The following is a 24726-nucleotide window of genomic DNA, read 5'->3' as shown; positions in this document are numbered from 1 at the left end:
GTTTTTCAGAAATAGTAAAAGCAAATCTGGTTCAGTGCCTTGCAGCAATGTGGTATATTGGTATATGCAAATCATGGATCTGATTCTGCTTGCTCTTCCACACAGTATGAGGTATTAATAGTGAAATGTAGGTATCCACCTCAAAACTATGCAACTTCCAGTGCCTGGCAAACTTTCATACTTTCTGCTTCAAATGAGACAGTTTGTCTCCTTTTCCCTCTCACTTTTAATTAACCCATATCCCTTTTGGATTAAGGTCTCTTCTATTCTTGCTCTCGCACCTAAAGCCCCTTCCTCAGTACTGTAGCTCAATCACCCTGTCTTTGTATTTGCACAGTTCCTTTCACCACACTCTAGTGAATGTTTGTCTTAAATTGATAGTTTTCATGTAGAAAGAATGACTTGTCACCTGAGACTTCAGAGGAATTGAAGCCTCCAAAAGAATTTAAGACAATGTTGGAAACTACAGTATGGGTTCTGAAGCAAGTGATATGTTTGAGGGGAGCAATGTAGAAATTTGAGATCCTCTAATTATTCCAAAAGACATAACTGAAGGAAAAAATTAAAGAAATTAGTCTGCATAATAGACAAAATATTTACCAAATATTTTCAGCAAAAGTAGTGCTTTGAATTGTGTGAACTAAGGGCCAAGGATGGTTTATCAATGATCATTTAATTCATGTAATCTTCAAAATAATTGTGGTAAGACCAAGTTTTTGTTCAGCATTTAATTTTTGACTGAGTAACCAACCTTACTTACAGGAACTTGTATCTGGCATGCTGACACAACCCAAACTTGAGCTGTGTGAACTTGGCACTAATTCAGCTAAAGGGAGGAAATCTCAGGAGAGCAATGGAATTTCTTTATTTGCTTAAGTATACCTCTGCCTTCATGGGGAACAAACAGTAACATTTTGTGCAGGTTCCTGCCTTTGACAGTGTGTCTCTGTTCACTTCCCAAAGGTGGTGTCAAATACACCATTGAAAAAAATAAACTTTATTTTGCATTTTTTGCTTTACTTAATATGCTCCTAGGAAACCCTCTAAGTGTGGAATGGCCTAGCACTGTTGCTTGTATTTCTTTGTGTCTGAAGAATAAAGGCTCACTCAGAGTAGTGCAGATCATGTAAATGTGCTCCCTCCTTGTTGCCTTTATAAGCTTAATAAGAGAGGTGGGAGGCAAGTGTATCTGTAAACTTTTTATGGCTTAATACATTTGGTCAAAAAGTGCTTCAGAAAATGAAGTTTCCTTCTTGCCTGTGTAAATGCTTTCCAAACAGTGTGTGTGATATACTGAGCTGTTGCTTTGAGAAACAATGGATCTTGATAGTTTGGATTTCTTGTCAATTAAGAACTTAATGCTGACAAAGACCTTTAATATACTGTTTAGTCACAGTGCTTCCACTGAGTGGTCTAAGTTCCCTGCTGTTGTGAATGGCAGGGTGTTATGGTACCTGTTCTCTGTGGGATTCCAGTCCATGAGCAGAATTCCTAAGTGATATGGTTATACCAGCAGATCAGAGTAAGAAGTTCAAACTACATTTCTCTATGTTAGAGCAATGTTTTAAAAACTGGTGAGCAAGATATGGTGATGGAGGAAATTAATTGGAGTGAAAGGGCAATCGTGCAGGTGTATCTTCCTTGCATTAGTCTTAGATGGGGGTATACTAAATTGGAGCTGCTGAGAGCATGTGCATGCATATGTGAGACCCTTGAGTTGTTTTACCTTGGACTTACCTGTCCTTGTACAGTCTGAGGTGGCAATAGAAAGCTCTGGGACAAGTTTGTGATGTGATTCTGTATCTGACATAGCTGCTTTAGAAGAATACAACTTCTATTGCATCTTAGCCCATTGGTTATCTCCCCATACTGCAGTAACAGAAGGTGACAATTGTCTCCTTGGTTTAGACTATACTCTGATCTTTTGATAAATGTAAGTGAACTAGGAACTGGTACGATTCTCATATTCCTACAGTGGTTCATTGTTAATCTCCTACCGTTTGGGGGGGATGATAAAATTACTCATTAATACTCTAGTATAGCAATGAGCATCTTTGTGAGAGTTGCAAGTTTTAGTTATAATGTCCAGGTTTTTAGATGGTATGACTTGCTAAGAGTTTCTTTTGAGATGAATGTTTTTCAGGTTCTGCAAACTCAAAAGTTTATTTTTCTAAAAAAAAAAAAAAAAGTTGGCAGTGGAAAACAGATACTTCCTGCATATGACCTACACAGTAGTTTAATTTTCATCAAGCTGTCTTGAGTTTTCAGTGTCGACTCTGACTTGTTTTCAAGTTTAAAAAAAAACAAAACTGGTTGGATAACAGTGAAGTTGCATGATCAGTAGATACAGAGAATTTTGTTTAGCTACCTGTGCATTAGTAGTTCAAAGAAAGTGCACTCATACACTGTCTCTTCCTAAATAAGCACTTAACCATGCATCTTAGTACACTTTAATCTATTTTCAAGATGGCTTACATAAGGTATTACATGCTTATGTTCACATGCAAGACTGCATTTGTCTCGTATATTAATGGCTTAAGAATTAATGTTTCACTACTGGCTTAAGTCCCTAAATATTTAATGCTATTTAGAAGGCTGTGTTGTCTTTATTACTGGAGACAGCTTGAGCACTTAGACTGCTTCAACACTTAAGATTGCTAATCACTACTTCCACTGTCAGATTTTTTCTTCGCTATTAAAAAATACTTAATATAAATGCTTAAAACGCCAACCAGGTATAAAGAAGACTCTTTACATGCATATCTTCCCTATTTGTGTAAAACATGACAAATGTAATGGCAGCTCCATCCTTTTGAAGCTAGAAGGATGATCCACAAGTTACTGTGTGGAAGAAGCCTCTGCTTTGAAAGTGCTCCCAGAGGCCCCTGTGTAGGATTCCTTCACTTGGGTGATTGTTCTTGATAGACCTGAGTGAACTGGAAGGTGAGGTGCACCTCTGTTTTAATAATGCTTAGTATTTTGGCACAGTGAAGTTGGGTTCCTCTGAGTGGAAGGAGTTGTTTAATAGTTTCTGTAGCCTTCAATATGTACAATTAGCTAGTTGCTCTTTCCACAGTGATTTTTAGCTGAGTGCTGGCAGGTTGGACTTGCTGAGAAGTGCTTTGAATCTCCAAATGGTGTAAAGTCACCTTGTTTCTACTACCCTTCCAGGTCATGCATGGAAAAAAGCTCTCTGGAATTGAAGAGGGAGGCTAATGGATGAGTACTGGAGTGTAGAGCTGTTATGTTGGCCACAGCTGTAAAAACAAGAATTAAAAAAGCTAAAAGATGTTTAAAGGCTGGGGATTTTCTGATGTACTTGAGCACTCTATTCTTCTGTCTGTCAGAATCAGTGGTGAAATTAACTTTTATTTCTGGGAGCAGAATCAAGCTTTTGAGTGCTTTTGGAAGATCCATCACAAAATGTCCCAACTGTATCTATGGGCAGACTCCCAGAAGCCTACTTGCACTGTAAAAACTGAATGCTAAAGCAAAATCACTGCTTCCTGTTGCTGTCTCTTGGAGTAGGTAATAGTATTACATACAGAGCATTTTACAGTAATGGCTTTGCATGAGGTAAAAGATGCTCTGCTAAAATTGAGCAAGTGTGCAGTTTAATCCACTGTTTGAACTGAAATTCCTGATTTTGTCGTGTCATGGATGATTTTTAAAAGTGCCAGCAGAAGCTGCCTATTTAAAAAAATAAAATAAACTTTGAGTTTAAAAGCTTAAAAATGTAACTAGATAAACTTGTCTGAATTCCTGGAGCGTACAGATGTGCTACAAATATGCCCTGTGAAGTATGTATGTGCTAGTGGCAGAGCTTTCTACATTCTGACCCCCCACATGGATTTCTCTCCTTTGTGTAAATAGGATAAACATGAATCCACTTATTTGGAGGTAGCTGGGTGGTTTATCACTTTGTAGCAGCTGACTTGCATGGTGGTTTCTTAGCAAAATGGTTAAGTGACAGGCGGCTGGTCAGCATGGTGTTGATCTGTCTTCCTGTGATCTTGGAAGTCTCATCCAAGTGACTTAAAATGCCTATGTCTTTATAGTGAGATATGCCAAACATTTGTTTGTAAAACCAAATGTTTGGGAAGTCGAGGAACATTTATTTGTCTCTGTAGGTATGTATTAAATTACTCATAGTAGTAGTAAGGAATGGGTAGAACACCTGAAATGAGCCAAGAGCTGACTTCTGATTGGAACTTGAACAAAAGCTGACAACACTTTTTCATTCTGAAATACAGCAATTATGTGAAGATTGGCAAGGGACATGCTTTTCATTAATTTTTTGGATCTTTATACTCCTTGGATCAAGATAGAACAGGAAGCAATAGAGCTGAGTGCAACTCCAGTTTTTGAAGTCTTTTCACACTTAATGGAGTAGACTTAGTATATGCTTGACCAAAATGTTTATAAGAGTTGGACAACTGTTTCCAGTGGAAATCTGGGATCCTTTGAATAAGTCCTTTCTAAGCCAGCAAACACAATCATGCAAGTTTGAAAAAGTTTGAATCAGCTGGTTGAACTGCTTGTTACAAAATGTTTATATAGTATATGTATTTTATAATGTTATTTTGCAGAACACTCATGAGTTTGCAGTGTTGCAAACTTCGTCTACCTGCCTGGTCACAAATTATGTAACCCAATGATTAGTCTGATCTTTCAAGATGAATAGGCCAAGAAATCAATGGCATGTGCAGCATGGACAAAATGCTTGTCAATGCTTGTCGGAAGAGATTTACACTAGGTGATAGGTGATGTAAGTATTTTCTAAATGTTACTCCCTTTTCTTGTATGAACTGAAATACTAGCTTTAGGCTTTTGCATAAATTGCCATATCTTAATTGAAAGGAGTTTACTAGACTGGTTGGAAAATGCTCAATTTGTTTCTCTTAGGGTTTCTGGTGTGTGGTGGGTTTTTGTTTACAGTCAAAAATGCACTTGATCATATGTTCTGCACAAATAGAAATAAGGCAGCTTTTAAAATGAATATTTCTCTTTGCAAAAGAGCGTCTTTCCTATGTGTTCATATGACCATAGTTAATTTGGAATGAACCCACTTACTAAATTTTAAAACCTGAATGCTCTGTAAATAATACTTCTGATTCTGGCACAGTGGGCACTGAATGATATTGCATTCTTGCACTGATGAAGGTTTTGTACTTAATTTTTAATTTCCTCCCCTTTCAGTTTCACACTTGGTGCTGTTATGGATCTATTCAAATTACATTGTTACTTTCAAGCAAGTAATCATGCTTATTAGTAATGAATTGAGTTCAATGGTGAATAGAAAAGATCTCAGCAGTATTAGAATGCAACATCCTGCATGAAGTGTAGGCACTTCATTTATTCATTGATTTTCTGACAATAACCTTTGTATGTGCAACCTTCCCTTTTTCTTTTGTAACTAGAGTAGCTTAAACATCTGTTTTATGTATAGCTATTCCTCTGATGCTATCGCTGTATAATTTCACAACGGGTGTGAATAACTTTCATGTTCCAATGTGTGAAGTGCATGCACTGTAACACTTAACACTTGTAAGTTCCTGCCTGAAAACTCACAGCAATTACTGTCTTAAGTGAAAAAAAAAGATTGCATGAATTAACATTTCATTAAATCATGTAATGAGCAGTGATGTTTATATATCCTAGATGTGCTTCCAAGTCATTGGAAATGCATTGATTCTGGTAGAACAATTCAGATGATATAAATTATTCTTGGAAATTTATAGTAATATGCAATTAACGAAATGCCTATCCTTTCTGCCACTTCTGTAAAAGTGATTAATAAGGAAAATCGGTATGTACTTGTCTAGACAATACTGAGCATAATGAAGCTGTGATGATAGCTGGCAGTGAGAACTACTTGTGCTAATAATCAATACAAAGATTTCTAGCATAACCATGTAAATCAGTGTCCTGCTTTGGGCAAGTGGACAAATCAAGAAAAGTTCAAATCCTGTGCAAGAAAAACATCTCCAATATTTACAAAACCATATGTAAGGCTGTGTTAACTTAGACTGTGGCAGCTGGCTTGGCTATTCATATATGGGTATGCCAAAACTCTTCATTTTTAATCAGTTCTCACATCTTTCATTCAATTGCTATTACTTGCTAGGTGCTATTGCCTTTCACATGGGTGCTGTTTGTGTAGCTTATTTACAGTAGAATTCTTTTATTCCATGTGGAAGTGAGGAATGACAAAAACATTTACTTTGATCCAGAGACTAAGGGAATTGCTAACCATAGATTGCAGTGTCTTAGTTAAATGTTTTGACTGTAAACTGTAGTGTGTGGGGAAGCAATCGGGCAAAGAAATAGATAATGGCATAGACAATGCTAGGTTTCTAGTTTCAGTCTAACCCAGGCAAGTAAATGGTCACAAATTGTTATGGTAGTGTTAACAGTTGGCGGGCTAAACAAAGTCAGTTAAGGGCTTTAGCCCATTTGACATGGGCACTTCTGCACTGGCAAAGCAGTATCTCCACAGATGACTGCTGGTATTTCAGTCTAGCCATGGCCTCTTTTGTGTCTGGATTAAGCAAGGAATTGCAACTACTGTATTTCTCAAAGTCACTGCAGCTGAACCCAAGGTATGTTTGTCAAGTGAAGCTGGGATGTTTGTTGACTATCATTCTGAACATGTTATGTGGAGTAAATACAGCACTTTGTTTCTAAGCAATGTTTGAGGCTTAATTAAACTTAAAAATCCAAGTCCTTGTTTACAAGGCAGAGTGGAGTAATCGTGATTGAGTCAAGCTTCACGCTGGATTTGCACATAACTGACAGAAGTGCAAATTAAGTCAGGGCATAGAGAATTAAGCTGATTTCTCATACCTCAAAATCTGCAATGTAAATATGCCTTTTGAGCCCAGGTGTCTTTGAATCTTTGTAAATAGGTCTGTGACCTTAAGGATCTGCATGAGAATAATCTGATTTCTGAATTAGGGCCTAGGTTTGGACATGGATGTGACTGGAGGGGAAGAGAAGAACAATGAGCTAAAAGCAAATTTATTCCTCTGTAAGGATGTGCTTATCTTGACACTTCAAGCTGCTCATCACATATGTTTTTAGAATAATTGTCCCTTGAATGTTTCAGTGGATATAAAACTGACAGTCACAAGTACAGGGGTTTTTTTTTCTTTCTTGCTTTCTAATGGACTCCAGAATTTGACCTTTGCTGAAAATAACTTCTGGCTAGTTGGAGCCACAAGAAGACAGAACTATTTGAGGGCATGTGGTCAAGGCTCAGCTGTCTGGGCTGTGTTTATCATACTGTGCATGTGATAGCTAGGCAAATAGGGGAAATTGTAATAAGGGTGAAATATAGAGCTAAAATCTTGCCTAAATCATTATTTTTATAACTATTAATAAACCTGAGGAATAGTTCCTGCTTTAAAATATTGTTACTTGAATACATTCTATTTTTATCTTTGATACTGCTCTTGCGTACTTTAGAGTTGTTCTCTGGCCTTGCAATGAGGGCCTTGAGGAGTCAAATTGTTTGGGTCTCTAGATTTTTTCCAAAGAACCTTGCCCTGGGCCACTCACTTTTGCACCAACTTCATCATTGTCTCTCAACATAACTATTATTGATCAATGTTTAGAGATACTGTTTCAGGCCTTGGATTTACAAACACATTATCTGCCTAGAAAGCCTATTACAAATCTTTGCTTGTTAAGAGGTTTCTGACAATTCAACTGCCAGTAGAAACATATGTTAACCTTCTTTTGACTGTTTAAAGCATTTCCTTCACTTTCACATTTGCTGTACATCCTTATGATTCCAGTGAAAATTTTTTTTATCACCAGGAAATATGCACTGTCCTAATGAATTTTACTAAAGACATTATTGCTAGCTGCTTTGTTGAAATGTGATAGCATGGTGCAGAACCAGGTGAGTAGGGAGCTGGATTCCAAATCTTTCCTTCACAATGGTGCGCTTAGCCAGTAGTGCATTCCTACCAGTGTTGCATTGTCACTAGAGGGATGGTAGGAAGGACAATAAACTTAACCTGTTGTAGATGAAGTTGACTATATAAGCATTACCTCTAATGCCTGAAGTGGCTAATGAACAGAGCTGCAAATGATACTCCTTATCAGCAGATCACTTTTAAAAGCTGCATCTTTTTTTTTTTCCGTCTGATATGTGAATTATATTCTACTTACAAAGGAAGATTCGGTCTGTGCTTATTGTTTAAATGTACCTGTTAAAAAAATGCATTTGCTATCAAAATGAGGGTGCATTCAAACCCCTAAGATGTGTATTTGTAACAGCAAGAGGGTGCTATAAGAACTGTTTGTTCTTTAATGAAAGTTGTGACAATCTTGAGAAACTGTTCTATAGCTCAGTGAGATTTGACAGGCTTGATCGATGCTGAGGTTGTGAAGTATGGTGAACGTTTATCAAGACTGGAGGAAACTTTGCTCATGTGACTAAGGAAGTTTCTGTATCTTGGACTGTTTGAGGTATTGGGCTAAATCTTTAATTTTGACAGATTTTTTTTTTTCTTTCTGTAATAAAAGCCCACCATAAATACTGAACTATGCCTTTGTGGCACTGTCAAATATTCTGCCTGTTAATTGACAGGATGTGATTCCTTTGCCTGAAAGGGCAGAGAACATCATTTGTTCCTGAAGACCTTTGGTGCAGTGACCTGTTTTTCTGTGCTGGTAATGTGCCTCTGAAAGCTTCAGAGTGGGTTTCTGGAGCTTTGCCTTGGAGAGTACTGGGAGGGTGAGGGTACAGGTTGCTCTGCTTAGGTGAAGAAAAGGCTACTCCCTCAGGTTGTGGCATGTCTGGCAATATTTGCCTCAGCTACATTTTTTGAGGTATGCTTTGTAGGAATATCAATAGCAATTCTTACAGAAGACATCAGTAGTTATAGACTAAGGTTGGTTTTAGTGGGAGGACAGACCAATATTGGCAGGAGAAAAGGAATGAAGGAAACAAGAAGTTGTCTGTCTGGGACCCCTTAACTGTGCAAATACTGCAGTGTTTGACAAGTGGACATGTACTTGTGCACATAAGTCTTTGCATGTGGCAAAGAGCTTCTCATAGTATTGGAGTGGGATTTTTTCCATGGCTGCAGCACAGAGGGCCAACTTTAATCTTGACTGTGTTTACCTTTCTGAGAAAATAAATTTTTAACCTTTTGGGTATGGGTTCTCATCTCTGAAAGAAATTTTGTCTAGTGCTTCAGAGATTCGGATGAAGAGATGCAACTGCCAAGTGGACTTTGCCAGAGCTTTCAATTGCATGATTCTTGCAGGAACAGTATTACAAATATCATGTATTTGTAATGTATGCTATGGGTACCCTGATACTCTGGAAAACTTGACCCTGGATTAGTCAGTATTTTTGAACAGCATTCCCTTTCACATCCACAGATAATGTAGTAGAAGTTAAGATAGTTTTTTTTTGTGGGGCATTTGTTGTGTTTTGAACAGGCAATGTACCTGAACTCTTTCCTTAATACTAGCAGTGTTAATTAAGTTACCTTTTAAATTGCATGTTATTTGCTAACTCATTAGTTTATTGTTAACATATTTTAGAGATTGGGAGTATCTTTGATGCAGTAATGATTCATCTTCAGTCAATATCAGTTATGAAAACAGATTTTACAACTGGTATTTGGGCTTCATGCTGCCCTTCTTGTACAGAGTATAATGTGAAAACAAATGGGCAGGCTGTGCTGCTTTGGAAGTGCTAGGTGGATTTTTCTCCTGAGTATGGCTGTGAGTAATGTAGCTTGTCCCTGTCCAAAATATCAGGATGTAGCTAAATACCTTAACTCTGTCTTCAGGTCCATTTATTTTCTAGTCTTTTACTGTTGCTGTTATATAGGAGGAGGAACATTAAAGTCAGTAAATCTGCATAAAGGTTGTATATGTAAGTGCAGAATCAGACAAGGTCTGTGTTGAATGGTATTAGGATAGTGGCTAAAGATGCTGTTTAAAAAAAACTTCTTCCCTTTTTTCTGTTTCTTAATGTACTTTCTTGGTCTTAAAGAAATTTAACACAATCCAGAGAAGGAGAACTTTCAGAATCAGAAACCAGTATCCTGGCTTTGCTATGGGAATGCTATGGGAAAAGTTAGCCTGAGTTACTTCCCTTAGTACCACTTCATGGCCTGCACAAACCCTTGGTCTCCCTTTACCTCTGAATAAGCAAATGATTTACAGGTTCAAGGCAATCACTGTGATGTGATTACCATGACTGTGATGCAGAAAATATCACACGTTGGCCCAACCAAGCAACCATGTGAAGTTAGTTAAAATAGGCCACATGAAACCTCCATGCACCCATGCAGAATAGCTTCTGCATGCACTTCACTGTTTCTTCACAAGGTCACTTAGACCTCTTCAATCTGACAGGCTGTTTCTATACTGTTGGGCAGGGTACTGCATGGGGTGTCTCATGGCTGGTACATAGATGTGCAGCCTAACAGGGTGGGACCTGCCTTGTCCTCTGTTCACATGGGTCCGGATGGCCTGGGGACTAAGGCATTTCATGAAGAATATGACCCGTGCTGTAGTTACAGATGCAGTAATTTGGAGGCCAAGCTCTTGGCTCTTCTTGAGTTATAGAATCCCTCACCTGAAGTCATAATGCCCTTCAATTCTGTAGTATTTTAAAAAAACAAAAACTATTACAGGTTCATAATCCATTCTTTTCTCCTGCCAGAGCTCTCCCCCACCCCAGTTTACTCCAAATTTTTCACTAAGATTCAAGAGTAAAAACTAATTTTGTTAAATATAGTTTTATATATATACATAGTTTTTTGAGTGAAACAGTTTTGCACAGTATAACTGCTTGCAGATTGCTTTGAATCCAGCTTATTTTAGTGGTAAAGTTTATAGTCTGATTTCATAAACAATTAGGTTGCCTTAATTAAGAAGGTGATTAACTCCCGTGTCAGGATTAGAATGAGTATCTGGGAGGGCAGACAGGCCTCTCTAGTTCTTCTATCAGAACAAGTCTAACCACACCTTTATTGTTACCTGAAGGAGCATATTAAGGAGATACAGGATAAGTTGGGTTTATAGAGTGTGTTTATTCCTTTGTTCTTTTCAGGTGGGATCTAGGTAGGTGCTGGTGACCTGTAATACTTGACCTACATATAAATTGTGAGCACAACTCCTTTGTCTCCTTCAACGCAGGCAGCCCAACAGCAGTGTCGGATAAGAGCAGTCACAAGGTGTAGGATTACAGAAAGTTAGTGAAAGCTAAGTCAAATAGAGAAGGTTCCCCCCCCCCCAAAAAAAAAAAAACAACCCTGTCTCTTCCCACATTCTTAAGGTGCCCTGGATTTTTATGTTGTGATTGTAAGTTAAGAGAGATCTAAGTGAAAACTGTTGTTTGATATCAAATGTTTTCTTAAAGATGTTCAGCTGAATTACAACTGACCTACTGTGAAGGAAGAAAACCTGATCTAGACAATATTCATTCCGAATCAATGCACAGTAAAAATTAGTAGATATAGTAAGCTGCTGGATAGTCATCATACTACATAACTGAGGATTCTCACCTCTCCCAGCCTCTTGAGAGGAGAAAAGCATGCACTGATCCTTCTGTCAAGGCAACTGTGTACTACCCTATATACAGGGCTGGTTACCAGGCCGTTTAGTCGTAACTAGTCACTCTTATGCTGCTTCCTTAACGAGATAGTGGGCTTTTGTATGAAAACATAGAATACAGCTATACGAAGTCTGTAGCTATTGTTTCCTGACACAGCTCACAAATGCAATAGTAGGGTAACTGTTTTTTAATATGAATCACCACCATGCCTTCTGCCATCTGAAAAAACAGAATGGATGAAATAAAAAAAAAAATTCAAAGTGCAGAATGTAATTACCAGAAAACAACAGAGATAGCAATATATCTCAAACCTCAAGTTAAACTTTCCAGAAAAAAATGAAGAATGAACAGATCCATGTTACTGTTTTGATAATTTTGCACTGGCCTTTTTAGAATCAATAGAGTTTTGCTAGGATGCAAGGTATACATAATTTATGTGGATGTTTGAGTCCTTTTTCAAAACTGGGTACCTCAAATTACTATATTCCAATGTGTTCGCTAAAAATGAAAGTGATTTCATATATTGACTTCACAAATTGTCTTTAAAATACTGTCAGATACTGAAAGGCAAAACACTTTTTACACCTTTTTACACTTTTACCACCTTTTTTTAATTTGCTTATTGATGTCAGTCATAGTTTTTTTGCTGTGGACTTCAATACTCATGTTCAGAAACTTCCAATGCAATAAATAGGTAATCTGGTATGTTATACAGTAGGCAAAATACTTAACATGAGTAATGATAGAAGAAAAAATATGCCAAAAAATGTATTACTGCAAAACATCTGTAAATGAGCACTGTAGGAGCAATTTGATAGTGTTGATTGTGTTAAACCACAATACATTATTAATAATCTAAAAGGAGTCCCTCCAGTGTTGTTCCATCCATGTTTCATCAGTAAGTTCTGCACAGGGCAGTGTCAGCGCTGATGTGTGTTGCATTGATTTTAGTGGATTTCAGTTGGATCTAGCAAGAGGGATTGGCTAAGGGGTTAACTGTGCAATCAGGCCATTAGTTGCTATGCAAAGGAACTTTTTTTTTAAACTATTGGCTTTAATTTTCAATTTTGGAAAAAAAAAATTGCAAAGCTTTAGTGAAAACACCTACGCTGTGAATAACCTGGATGAGGCTTATTTTCTTGCATTTTCTAGCATATAAATGTCTACACTTATGTTATTATCCAAGAGCTGGAAGTTCTAGCCTTTCTTATACAAGAGTTTAATTAAATTGCAAAGATATTTTGTTAATCCTATGTCTTAGAGGATGAAAATGAATTATATGCCTTGTTTCCTCATCTTAAGTAAACCATTCCTTTCTTCTTTTAATGCCTCATTTCATATGCGAAGAGCAGTACATCTACTGATGTGATAGCTTCAACCTTATGAATCCCTTTTTATTAGACAATGGGTTAAGACTGGCCACTTATTAGCAGAATACTGTCCCATATGGATCTCATTGGTTTTGCTTGTGTCTTTGCTCTTGTACCTGTCAAAATTCACAGCTCTGAGCTGTTACATATCCTCAGTGTCTAGACCTACTGCAGTTGAGCTGTATACAGATTGGTCCTGTACCCTGTGCACAAGTTAAATGCATCTGGATTATTTCATGTACAAGCGCAAGCTGATTTTAGTGTCTACAAAGACAGCTAGTGTAGAATTTACCCATGTCCAGTCAGAAGGTTACTAGTAAAAATGGCAGTGGGTTACTGTTAAAAGCAGCAGTCTATGACAGATAGCAAGATAGAGAGGTAGATGAACTCACTGTAAATTTTTTTTACCATCTGTTAGAAAACTGCAGGTGGTCTGGGAGGACTAAGGCCAAGATTTAAAAAAAAAAAAAAAAAAAAAAAAAAAATCTCGGAGATGATCCAACAGTTCTTACGTGATGTAGGAACTTGAAACCTATTAGCCCTTCAGTGAAATGAAGAATTCTTGAGAATCAGATTGTAATGATAGGCATTTGAGATTCAGACAGATGCACTTGTAGGAATTTCAAAAGCTTATAAACTCCCCTAACTCAAACCAGTTCAAGGATTTAAGATGTTTTTGAAAAGCAACTGAGAATCCTGTATCAAGCAGAGGGTTTATTTTTCTTAATTGTACACCTGAATTTCAGTATTTAAGACTCAGACTGGACCCACTGAATGTTAGTCTCTTCACTATGTAGTCAGTACTCTTCTATATGTAGTCAGAGAAGCTCCATCAGGAGGAAGTTTGATCTGGAATAGGCTTAATCACTACTTGAAAACGTCTGTATTGCTCTCAAGTAAGTAGGAGGTCCTAAGGAAATTATTCAAACTTTAAGTGCAATGAATCCAGTCCTTAATCTGTGGTGCCATCTGTTGTGATTTCTTGCATATTTGTGCCTCATTAAGTCTCATTTCTCTCATGCTATTATCTGAGAATTTTAGCTTTATTTACTTAAATGTGAAATATCTAGCCAAAGTTTGAAAATATATTCCATTTGTCTCCTACTCAGAAGTTAGGTTAGCTCCAACTACAGAAGGTGGTTCTGAAGTATTTTATTTAGTTTAAATCATTTCTTTTTAAGGACTTTAACATTTTCTGAACGGCTGGCATTGACATTATTGATGAAATGTGCTGTTTCTGGAATTGCTGGGTGCATGCATTAGTGAATTAAAACACCTTCTGTAGGCAGGTAGGGGAAAACAACTATTTGGAATTTAAAGTTTAAACTAGTTCAACTCATTTTAAGCATGCATATTTGCCAGTATTGCCTTACCTAACTGATTGTGGTTTTGATCTATCAGCTTAGTTAAAGGGGAGGAACCTTGTCTACTTCTGGTGATCTTTTTCCTTGGTTTGGAAGAAAATGTGCTAAAGACCTTCTTTGAAGGGTACAGCATTCAGTCTGTGGAGTAGAAGTACTCTCTGGCGAAACGGCACAGTACCAGAAGTCACAGGGCATATGCTTCTCCCTTGGCATGGCACCACTGTGATGTGTGTCAGGAGAAAAGGTATCTAGGCAAGCATGCAAATCCCTTCTGTGCTGGGGCCACCTATTATTGCCTACTAAGATGGCTGTTTGTGGATTTTTTGATAGCTAGGGAATAAGCTGTGGACACAAATCCATTCCAGAATTTGAATAACTGTGAATATTTTTTAAAGCAGGGAAGGTATCAATAAGTGTTTGAAATGAAATATGATCAACTTGACTGAGATGTAAAATAATGCCAAAGAAACAGCTATGAAATTAGCTTGATGCAAGACAGAACTCCTCACTGATTTTTAAGTTTCAGGGTGTTTGACTTGAGGGTGGCAGAGGGAAATGCTGGTATTTTCAAAAGCTTTTCAGGTTGCTATTTTCCTTTTCTGCTTAAGCCATCCTTGGGAAGAGTTGAAAGCAATATTTTAGCATTTCCTCAACGGAAGATACAGCTTCAGGCCTTGGAATTTCTTTCCCCACCTCCTGCAAGCGGTGCTGGTTACACTCAATTCTGTGTTCTTAGCTTGGTTAAATGAATTTTCCATCTTAATGGTGATCTTCCCATTCCTGAGGGAAGCAGATCAATCTTCACGAAGCTGGAACAAAGCTTTTCATTTAAAAATGTTATGAAATATTCTGGTTGTAAGGTAACTTCAACAACACATTTCTTTATTTTCAAGGCTGCTACCATTGCATAAAAAACTCCTTAATTTCCTGATAAACAGACCACTGAAAATGGTGAATGAATGCTAAAGTAAACATACAGACTCCAAAATTTCCTCAATTAAAAAAAATCCAGCAAAGCAGATTAAAAAGCTGTGTCTCCAGTTTTAAATGTGTAATCAAGTGTAGAATATGTTGAGATTTTTATGTGAGTACTTTGATTTCATTTCAAGTGGTCCCAGGATGCTGAGACTTTTGGTTACCAGTTATACTTTTTGGGTGGCAGTGATGAATCTAATGCATTCTCCTTGAAAGCAACATGATTTGCATAACTATCTTGTTGCTTTGGCAATCTCTTGATAGAGAAAACATTTCTTATATGTTTACTTACCTTTAAACAGAATTGATGCTGTGTTCTCAGAATTTTACTTGTTAATCAATGGTGTGCTAAAAATGTCAGGGAAAAACAAAATCTGGTCTCTTGTTGATCTGCAGCAGCATCTCAGAGGTAGAGAAAATCATTAGGTCCAATTAAGATCAAATATTTATTAAGCACTTTTAGATGAACTGAGTGTGTTCACTGATGGAGAAATTGTTTGTGGGTAATGTGCTGTACTAGTAACATATGAGGCATGCATAGTTGAATAAACCTGTATAGAGATTTTTTTCTCATGGAATGCCTTTCATCTAAGGAGAGGTTTTATTTACTTGGTATGACATTTTTCCATCCTTCTTAGATATCTGAATCAAAATTTATTTTAAAAACTATCCTATTACACTGATAGGTTAAGGTGCTTAAGGATATTTTATTTCCTCAAACACTAAGTATCATTTTTCACCTGTAATACAAATATGGGGAAACTGGTAAGTTGAGGTAGTCAGTACTGAAAATAAATTTTGTTGTATTACTTCAAGGTGTGACCTTCAAAATATTTACACCAAACACTATCCTCCTCTTACATATTGAAGGCTGGGACTATCACTAGTTCAGACTTGTCTCACTTTTTAGCTGTAATACTTTGTTACAGCTTCAGCAAAGACAAATCAAGTGCAAAGATGGAAGACAGTAGGGATAAGCTGAGTGGAGGAAACCCTTCTGTCAGCAGTGTTGTGGCTCATTCATCAGCTGTACAGAGTTCTTGGCATGGAAGCTGAGGCTTTCCTGATGTGCCCAGATTTCGCAAGGAACAATTGCAATCAGTTCTTTGTGGAGTCGTAATTCTAGGAAAGTCCAGATTCATAGCAGTGATCACAGGGCAATCTGACTTCTTTTTAAAGTGAAGTTTCAAAATTAGGGCTGACCTTTGCCAAAAACCAAGTAGTACTGCTCAAAGGGAGTTGCTTTCTGTGCTAAGTATAGTCTACAAATCCCCCAAAATTTGTATTCACAAACTAACAAAGATAAAAGGAAGCATTGTGGCCTGTGGTACCCCTTCAAAGCTTCAAATGTAAGTAGAAGGGTTGGAACTAGGTCAACTACTTGCTAGCTGTATTTTTTAAATAGTGCCTAGTATACTGCTATAGAAAGAGGTCATTTCTGTCCCTCTAAAACTGAGGAACAGTGGCAGAAGAATGCTGTTTGAGAGTGGCCTAGTGGCCGTGAATATGGGAAGCTTATGGTGTTTGTTTCAATGCTCTTCTGTTATTAAAAGGGTAATGAGGGGAATCTTGATCCTTGTTTTAAAATGATGAGGTGGAAAAAGTACAGGGACCATATGTGAAAGATGCAAAGTGCTAGCTATTCAAATCCTCTGTCAAAGTGAACTCTTTCTTTGTGCCAACAACCTACACTGATTAGCACTTGTCATAGCGGCAGTGGCCCTGTTCAACATTTAAGTAACAAGTGAAAAGAGACTGCAGTTTTTCAAGTTTAGTACAAGCACTATAATATAGATGCTATCTTTGGGATCAATGCAAACAAACCATTAGATGTTTTCTTTGTGGTTAATGCTTCGTGTGGGCTGTTTCAGTGACAGCAGTGTAGCTGTTTGCAGTCATATCCCCCCCCAAATGCATGCAATCTGGTATCTAATTTAACACAAGGATGGGCAAAATATTAACATGAGGTGACTGTGAGCGGGTAGGAGGGGAAGTGCTTGGCTGTGTTAAGTCACTGAGGATTCTTTGACTAGGTGTTCCCACACTTAAACTTCAGCCCAAACTTTTGTGTAGTGCTTTTTATCCTGTTGAGACTAATTCCTGAGAACTTTCCAATTAACTGAATTAACTTTCTCCTACTGCACTATTTTGTCTGATATTAAGACAGAACTAAACCAGATCAGATAAGGTCAATTGCTAGAAGAAAAGGGGATGGTGAGTATTTATCGCTATTGGGGTAAAGATGTTTCCAATAAGTGTTTTTATAACAAGATAGGAATGTTTTCATCAGAAATTTTACATCAATACTTGAAGAATTCTACCCAAGACAGAGCACATATATGCTTTTAGTTCAGTAATGATGCCTAAAATAGAAGTCTGGGAGACAGCTAAGAAAATGCAGTAGCTGTATGAGTGCTAATAGTAGGGATAGATTCGTGTGTGGAAATCTTTATGGTATCTGGGGGTTATATTTGGATAATATAAAATAGCATTTTGAGAAGTTCGCCACCTCTTTCAAGCCTAGGCGAATGCTTTGTGATTCCTGGTGTCACACTGAAGGTTAAGTGTTACAGGCAAAAGGTGAACATGTGTATGTGGAGACAATTTATTGTTAGTTCAGTTGATGTTTTAACAGTTTAATCAAAATAAAACAAAGTTATTAGTCCAGCTGCAATAACACTAACACTCATAGTCCGAATTAATAACAAAGCCTCATTAATTCCTTTAAAAATGTTATACAAGAAAACTTGCTTATGTGTCCTTTTGGTGTTGTGCTCACCTTTCCAATGTCCCCCTGCATCCCTAAGACTGGCAATTTTGGTCTTCAGGAGAATGGAAGAAAGTTACCATGAGTTGTCAGCATCCCAAGATCTTCATGAGGAGGAGAATGACACTTATGGTGGAGTCTTCTCTCCTCTTTGCTGGCAGGCCTTTATCACACAGGGTATTGCTAGCACTGAAGCTAAAGCAGGTCAGGCAGCAGGCCCTGGCTGCTGCACAACTGTTGCAATGAAGCTAAAACTCAGCTCAAGCAAAGGCAAATGCTGACAAGTCCTGAAACCTTGCACTACCCAGTCAGTGCAACACCTGGGGCCTTTCACTAACAGTGGCAAAAAATACATTTAGTGGACTACTATGGATCTTGGCAAGGTAGGCATAGAAACTCAGTTTTATGTCACTTGCCCACCCTCTTCAGTTTTTGGAGTAAAGGGAAAACCAATGTTTAAAATATGTCTATTAGACTTCTCAAATCTTAGGATTTCTCCTGTACTTCTGGAAGCTACCTCACCTTTTGGCTTTGTCTACTGCCTAGTGCTGCATACAACTAGATTCCCTTCTCTTTCATGCTTATCAAAATGAGTCTGGTAAGAGAGGTTTTTCCAGTGTCGGGAATGTTTATTTTATCAATTTCCTTATTTCTTTGTGTGTACATTTAGTTATGAAGCACCCAAGTCTTTAAGCATTTCTGGAAATGCTCAGCTTCTAATTAACCCTTCAAATGAAATTTATTCTTTGTAGCAAACTTCAGGTTGCTGTGATTAGTGATCAGGACAGTTTTGAAGGAGCTGGTACAATGAACTCCATGTAGTATGGGAAGCTTTTACAGTGTCTCTTAACACTGACATATTCTCTAGTGAGGCAAGATCTACAATTTTTACCTAAGAGCAAAAAGGTGGCAAAATATTCTCTAAAAGTATTTTTAATAGTTATATACAGTTAAAATAACTGAGATTATTGATATGGTGAAAGTGCCCTTTAATAGATTTATTAGTAATGCTTTTATTTCACCATTAAAAAAGATTATGTTTTGGGACTTCAGTCTAACTCTAAAACAAATAATATCGTTGTGTACAATTAAGAGGAAATTTTCTTTTCCACATCAAACTTTTCTCTCTGCTATGTAGGAAGAGTCCATGTTAGGTTCTGACATTGCAGCTTCTAGAAGCATAAAACTGTGAGAACTAAGATCTCTAAATCTGAAAGCAGACTTCTCAGTTTAAGTGTGTCTTTTCCTTTAGGAATATTGGCTCAATGTCAGCAGTGCCCAACAGCTGCTGTTTAACAACTCCCTCCACTGATGAGGACAGCAGCTGAACCACCAGCACTCTATAGACTAAATTGGGATAAGTATTTGTTGATGAGCATCCGAGAATGATAGCTGGAAGACAATTCTTGACAGCTGTGCCAGTGAATATAAAGACACTTGGGCATAGTGTTCTGCAGAGGCCAGCACTGCAGGTCCTGATGAGTAGGTTGCTAGCACAGAAGCACATGGAATGATTGTCAAGACACAGGTCATGTTTTCAGATGTGGCCTACCATTATATGCACTATTTCGTGTGTGATACTAATTGCATGCATAACTTCTGGCCTGCTGGCCCTTGTGTGCATCCAAATACAAAATTGACCTGTGATTTTTCTCTTTTTGTCCATGCAAATTTTATCTCTTATTTTCATACACAATCATCTGAAAAACAGTAAGTGCATGTTGCTGTGTGTGCAAAGCTGTACTCAAATAGTGGTTGGGTCAAGGCTGTCCCAAAACTATACCCAGCTATTTGAACCCAGGAAGGAGATATGTTCTGGTTATGAAAGAACAAAGTATTAAAAAGTAAACACTGGATAAATTATTTAAGATGGTAGAGCCATAAAGATTTAAATTCTTTTTCTCTCTGTTCTTGTGTATTCCAGAAACAGTATCTTGAAGACTGCATTGATCTAAAGCAGATCCTTCATTAACTAGGTATCTGTGATATTTTGTACTACTTTATGTGGCTGATCAGGCATTGTGTGCTACCTTAGAGATTACAGCTATGGCTTGGTATAAAAAAATGTGAGCTTGACATGTTTTGAGCTGCACAATTAACAGTATGGTCAATAGGAAATCAGCATAGTATGTAATCCTACATAATCATGGAGACATTGTTCTCAGACGCACCGAAATAAGAACTGAAGAATAAAACAACTTACCACGCTTAAAATGGCCAAGCACACTGCATTTCAATTTACTAGTGAACAAAATATCCATTGTTGGCAGATTATGTATAAATTGAGACTGGCAGTAAATCTGTAAATCCTTTCAAGTGGTTAATGAAAGTCATCAGACACACAATCATAGATGAATACAAATAAGATATTCTTTTATGTACATATTTACACTTTTATCTATAATATAGGCCAAACTGCTTCCTGAATCTTGTTATAGAGCCAAGGTCCAGGTCTTTGCTGACATAACTTATTTAGTTTGGTATAGAAATCTGGTCCCTGCTGTATTCCACAGTGAACCTAGATGGGACAGTGAGTTCAAAATTTCTGAAATACTTTGAGGGCATATGGAGAAGTTTGTGCAATGAAAGGTTTAGATACCTGAACAAGCAGGGAAGTGTGCTAGTTATAGAACAGAAAACGTGTAAACACGGCACCATACCTGAGCTCGTAAACTCTGCTTGGGTAAAATGTTGGGGCTGTACTGCTCTTAGGATTAAATTGCCTTCTTTTGTGCTGTAGTATGCTTTGGAAACCTGTGAGCTTGGAATGATGCTAACTTGAGGTTTCTATGCTGTAGGCAATCGTATGTTACAGAAACACTTAGCTGCATTGTTTAAACTAAGCGCTACTACTTGTCTTAGATGTCCCTTAGATGACTTTGAATCCCAATCCAAAAATTGTATCCCAGTTCTGTTGTTTCTGTATTTATATGCTTGGCATCCTGGGGAATTCTGCATGAAATCTGATAGCAGGAATTGGCACTTGCACATACATCTCTTGTTAAAGAGAAATTGCTTGTACTCTGTTTCATAACACAGTACTGTTATCTCTGTTACTATTAGTCAAAGTTATAACAGTTGTTTTGTGTGCTTACCCTTGTCAGCTGTTGTGTTCTGAATTTGATTGTTTCTGCAACAGTTCTTCAGTGGTCTGTGTGTATTTGTTCACCTTGGTTTCTCTGACAAGCATAAGATACCTGGTGTTCATGACATGCATCAGTTACAAAAAGAGTACCAAAAGTAGATGTAAAAAAGGTTTCCTTCCTAGCATTAAAAGCTGATGGACCAGAAACATTTTAATTCTTATTTAACTTTGTAGAAAAGAGTGTGTTCATTTTTTAAAATGAACATGTCTTTTGACTTTTCTTTGAGCAGCTAATGTAATCTTGGCGTGTGATATGGAAACACTAAATATACAGAATGAGCTGTATTTACATGCATTGTTCCTGCAAATAATATATGTTGCACATGCTGTCATCTTGTTCTCTTGAGGACTTGAGTTTTCCATCATCTATATTTTATAAGTGTTGTTACTTAACCCATTGGGAAGGGTAAAGTTCCTCCCTTCCCCTCCTCCAAACTTCATACCTATTGGGATGCCTGCTCATTTTCTCTCAGGAAATGAATACTGCTACCATTGCTTTAATTTGAAATAACAGTTAGTGTGCAATAAGTGTCTGTAGAGCCTGGCTTTTAAATATGAGTAACTCCTATATGTAAGAAAGGAAGGGCAAGTTAGACTGGAAAAAAGTGAAAGTATCAACAAAATCTGTTGGCATTTGGAGTTTCTGGAAAGCAGAAAATATTAAATCTTAGCAAGCCAGGCACATTCAACTCTGAGGTTTTGTCATCTTGCCACTGATGTTGAGAGTTACTTTGTATTGCAGATACTTTGTGTGTGAAGTAGGGGGGAGGGTCTGAGGAAAATGTTTTTTGTGTGTCAGCTCTTCAAAAGAGCCAGGCACCCTCATCTGCTGTCTTTTTTCCTGTTACCATAATTACGTTTTTTTCTTTATGAAGACCAAAGAGGCAGAATCATGCAAACCAGCAGCAAAGGGTTTTGTATATGAGAGCCTTTGAGCAAAAAATAAACACTGATAAAGGAAGCCTAAATAGTATTTGGTATAACTATCCTTTATTTTCTTGTGTAGGTTAAATGCTTCATTTCTAAAAGTAATAGTTTGATTGTTAGCAGTGTGTAGTTATAAATGCATCATAAATAGCCCACAATGTGGGATGCATGAATTTATAAACAATTTGTTGGCTGTGCCATGTGCCAAATGTTTAATAGTGTTAGAATAAATGATCAACATTTTAAGGAACAACTTTATTACTCTGAGAGGAAGATTGTCTCACTCTTCTGAATTCAGAGGTGCATTGCATTAGGTTTGCTGTTTAGCAAAATATGTTTAACAATATATTTACCATAAGGCATGATCAGTAATGCAGTATCAAGTGGTAGCCACAAAGTTGTTGGCTTATTCTGTTTTTCTCCCCCCAATTCTTGTAATGCTAAACTTTTAATATTCTGATGGCTGAATCCTCTCACTCTAACTGAAAATTCAAATTTAGTGTTATCAATAGGACTTTCTTGCATAAGCAACTGTATACAGTCAGTATATTAGGATTCAGAGATATGAAGTGGTTCTCACATAGTGTGCCGGGGGTGGGGGGGGGGGGGAGCTAGAAAAGAGAAATAAGCTTGTGATTTCCACTGAGAATTTCAGTATGCATGACCAATCAGGTATGTAGGGAAATCTGACTTTAAAGGTTCCCACCTAATAGGGCTGCCCCTTTGTTGCCACATACCAACCAAGAAGGCTTTGGATGCTTTTACTATATAAAGATATGTTTATGTCAAAGAGTTTGACTTTTTTGTGAACTGAAATATTGTTTATTATTAGAAAAGAAACATTATCTTGTGGCTAGATATGGAAAAAATATTTGGAGTCAACATTTTTGGAGTGAATTACAAAAATACAGTGTGTATAAAATGCCTGACAAAGCAGAAAGCATAAAAATATCCCTGAACTTACTCTGTTGCAAAATAGCAGAGTTAAAGCTGCTTTTCCAATTCCTACACTGGCCAGAAAAAAAAAAAGGTTTAGAATTTTTAGATAAGATTGTGTTGACTGTGTGCAGTAGGAAAATGTCTGCACTCTAATATGCCAAAGGAGTGCTAGAAATCTGTTAACAGTAGGGTTTTCTCCTCCCCCCCCCAAGGCCTAAATCTATTACAGTTCCACAGTGCATGCTTGCTTTTAGCTTGGAAATAATCCTATCCTTACGCGAACAAACATGTTCTTGTATCTTACTGAAGACCATGGGATTTATGAGCAGATATTAAGGACTTTGAATCAGAACCCTAGTATTTTTAAATCAGAAAGTTAGGAGCAGCCACCTGTTACAGTTCAGATAGTCAGTGTTACCACTTCTGGTAGCTGAATCAGAACACAGTATGCACAGCATCTGTCTCGTAGACATAGCCATATCAAGGTCCATACCAGGAAATATATCAATGCATAATTGTTAATAGAAAAATTATCTGAAGCTTGTAGTTTATCCTCACCTTGGTTTTTCTTAATTTCTAAACTTTCTTGTAGATTGTCTCCTGTATTAGAAAACTGCTTAGTCATATGGAGCAATTGTCTTTATTTCACAGTAAACTTTTAATTTGGCTAAAAATGATAAACAGGCAGTTCTTAGGCTGCTGGATCTACTTGCCACTTCGGGAGAGAAGTTCATGCTGGCCTCTCTTGTTCTCTGCTCAAGTTCCCTGTATTGTGCCCAAACAATTGGCAGCGGCAGCGAGACGCCAAGATGCCTGCTGAAGAGTGCAGCAAGCCCGAGGTGATACTTTGTTGCTGTTGCTTCAGGACAGATGTAACCTTCTCCCTACTGGGCTTCTCTTGTCAGGTTGTGGCATCATAATGTAACATGCTGTAGCATAGTATTAGTACAAAGCCTTGAAGCTGTAGAGTCCTCGTTTGAAAACCTATGGAAACCAAAGGTTATTTGGGGACCTTTGAGTCCTTCAGATATGGCTTATAAGATGTGCAACAGTCTCACAGCACAAAGGCAGCAAAAGAAGTTTACTTCAGGCTTTTTTGTCACCCAAGTTCTCAGTTGCTTGCCTGCCCTATTAGGGGAGGGTGGGTTTTCAGTGAAGGCTGTTGTCAATGTCAAGATCAGCTGAGGCTCCCCAGCCTTTAAAGGGAGATAGCCTGCCCAGGTGCTGTGCTGCCTGACCATGAACAGGGTGGACAAGGCAGGAGCAGGGCCTTGCTGCAACTTCCCTCAGCTCACCTCCCTTTCATGTGTCAGAAAGCATTGCTTGGCTGATGCTTGCTTATGGAAAGCATCTGACAAAATGATCGTATGCTATGAAACATGAAATCTGGAAATTGTTACAGTAATTGTAAATGTATTCCATCATTCAAGACTAAATCAGGTGACACTGTAGAGAGTTTCCTATAGTATGAAGAATTTAGTACCCATTTTGTGATTTAGTATTTACTGTGGGAAGGAAAGCAAATATAAATAAAAAAGTTAATAAGCATACACATCTAAGCATGGTTACAAATATTGCTTCTGGCTGCTTGTGGCCTTGCTCTGTATTGATTTAATTCCCTCTTTAATGAAGAAAGTTAAAAATCAAAA

The 24726-nt window shown here is 37.6% G+C and overlaps 1 protein-coding gene across 1 annotated transcript in view; it reads left to right on the top strand.

Annotated features, from left to right (window-relative positions):
• Nucleotides 1–24726, top strand: part of SORBS2 (sorbin and SH3 domain containing 2) — a 168039-nt gene that overhangs the window by 18044 nt on the left and 125269 nt on the right. Inside the window, exon 2 of the mRNA XM_067297978.1 lies at nucleotides 19991–20042. The gene's annotated coding sequence lies outside the window, so the exon portion shown is untranslated. The remainder of the gene's footprint in view (nucleotides 1–19990; nucleotides 20043–24726) is intronic.

The sequence above is a fragment of the Apteryx mantelli genome, chromosome 5 (assembly GCF_036417845.1).
Source record: "Apteryx mantelli isolate bAptMan1 chromosome 5, bAptMan1.hap1, whole genome shotgun sequence".
Lineage (NCBI taxonomy): Eukaryota > Metazoa > Chordata > Aves > Apterygiformes > Apterygidae > Apteryx > Apteryx mantelli.
The sequence above is the reverse complement of the archived record's forward strand: the minus strand, read 5'-3'. Positions and strand labels throughout refer to the sequence as shown.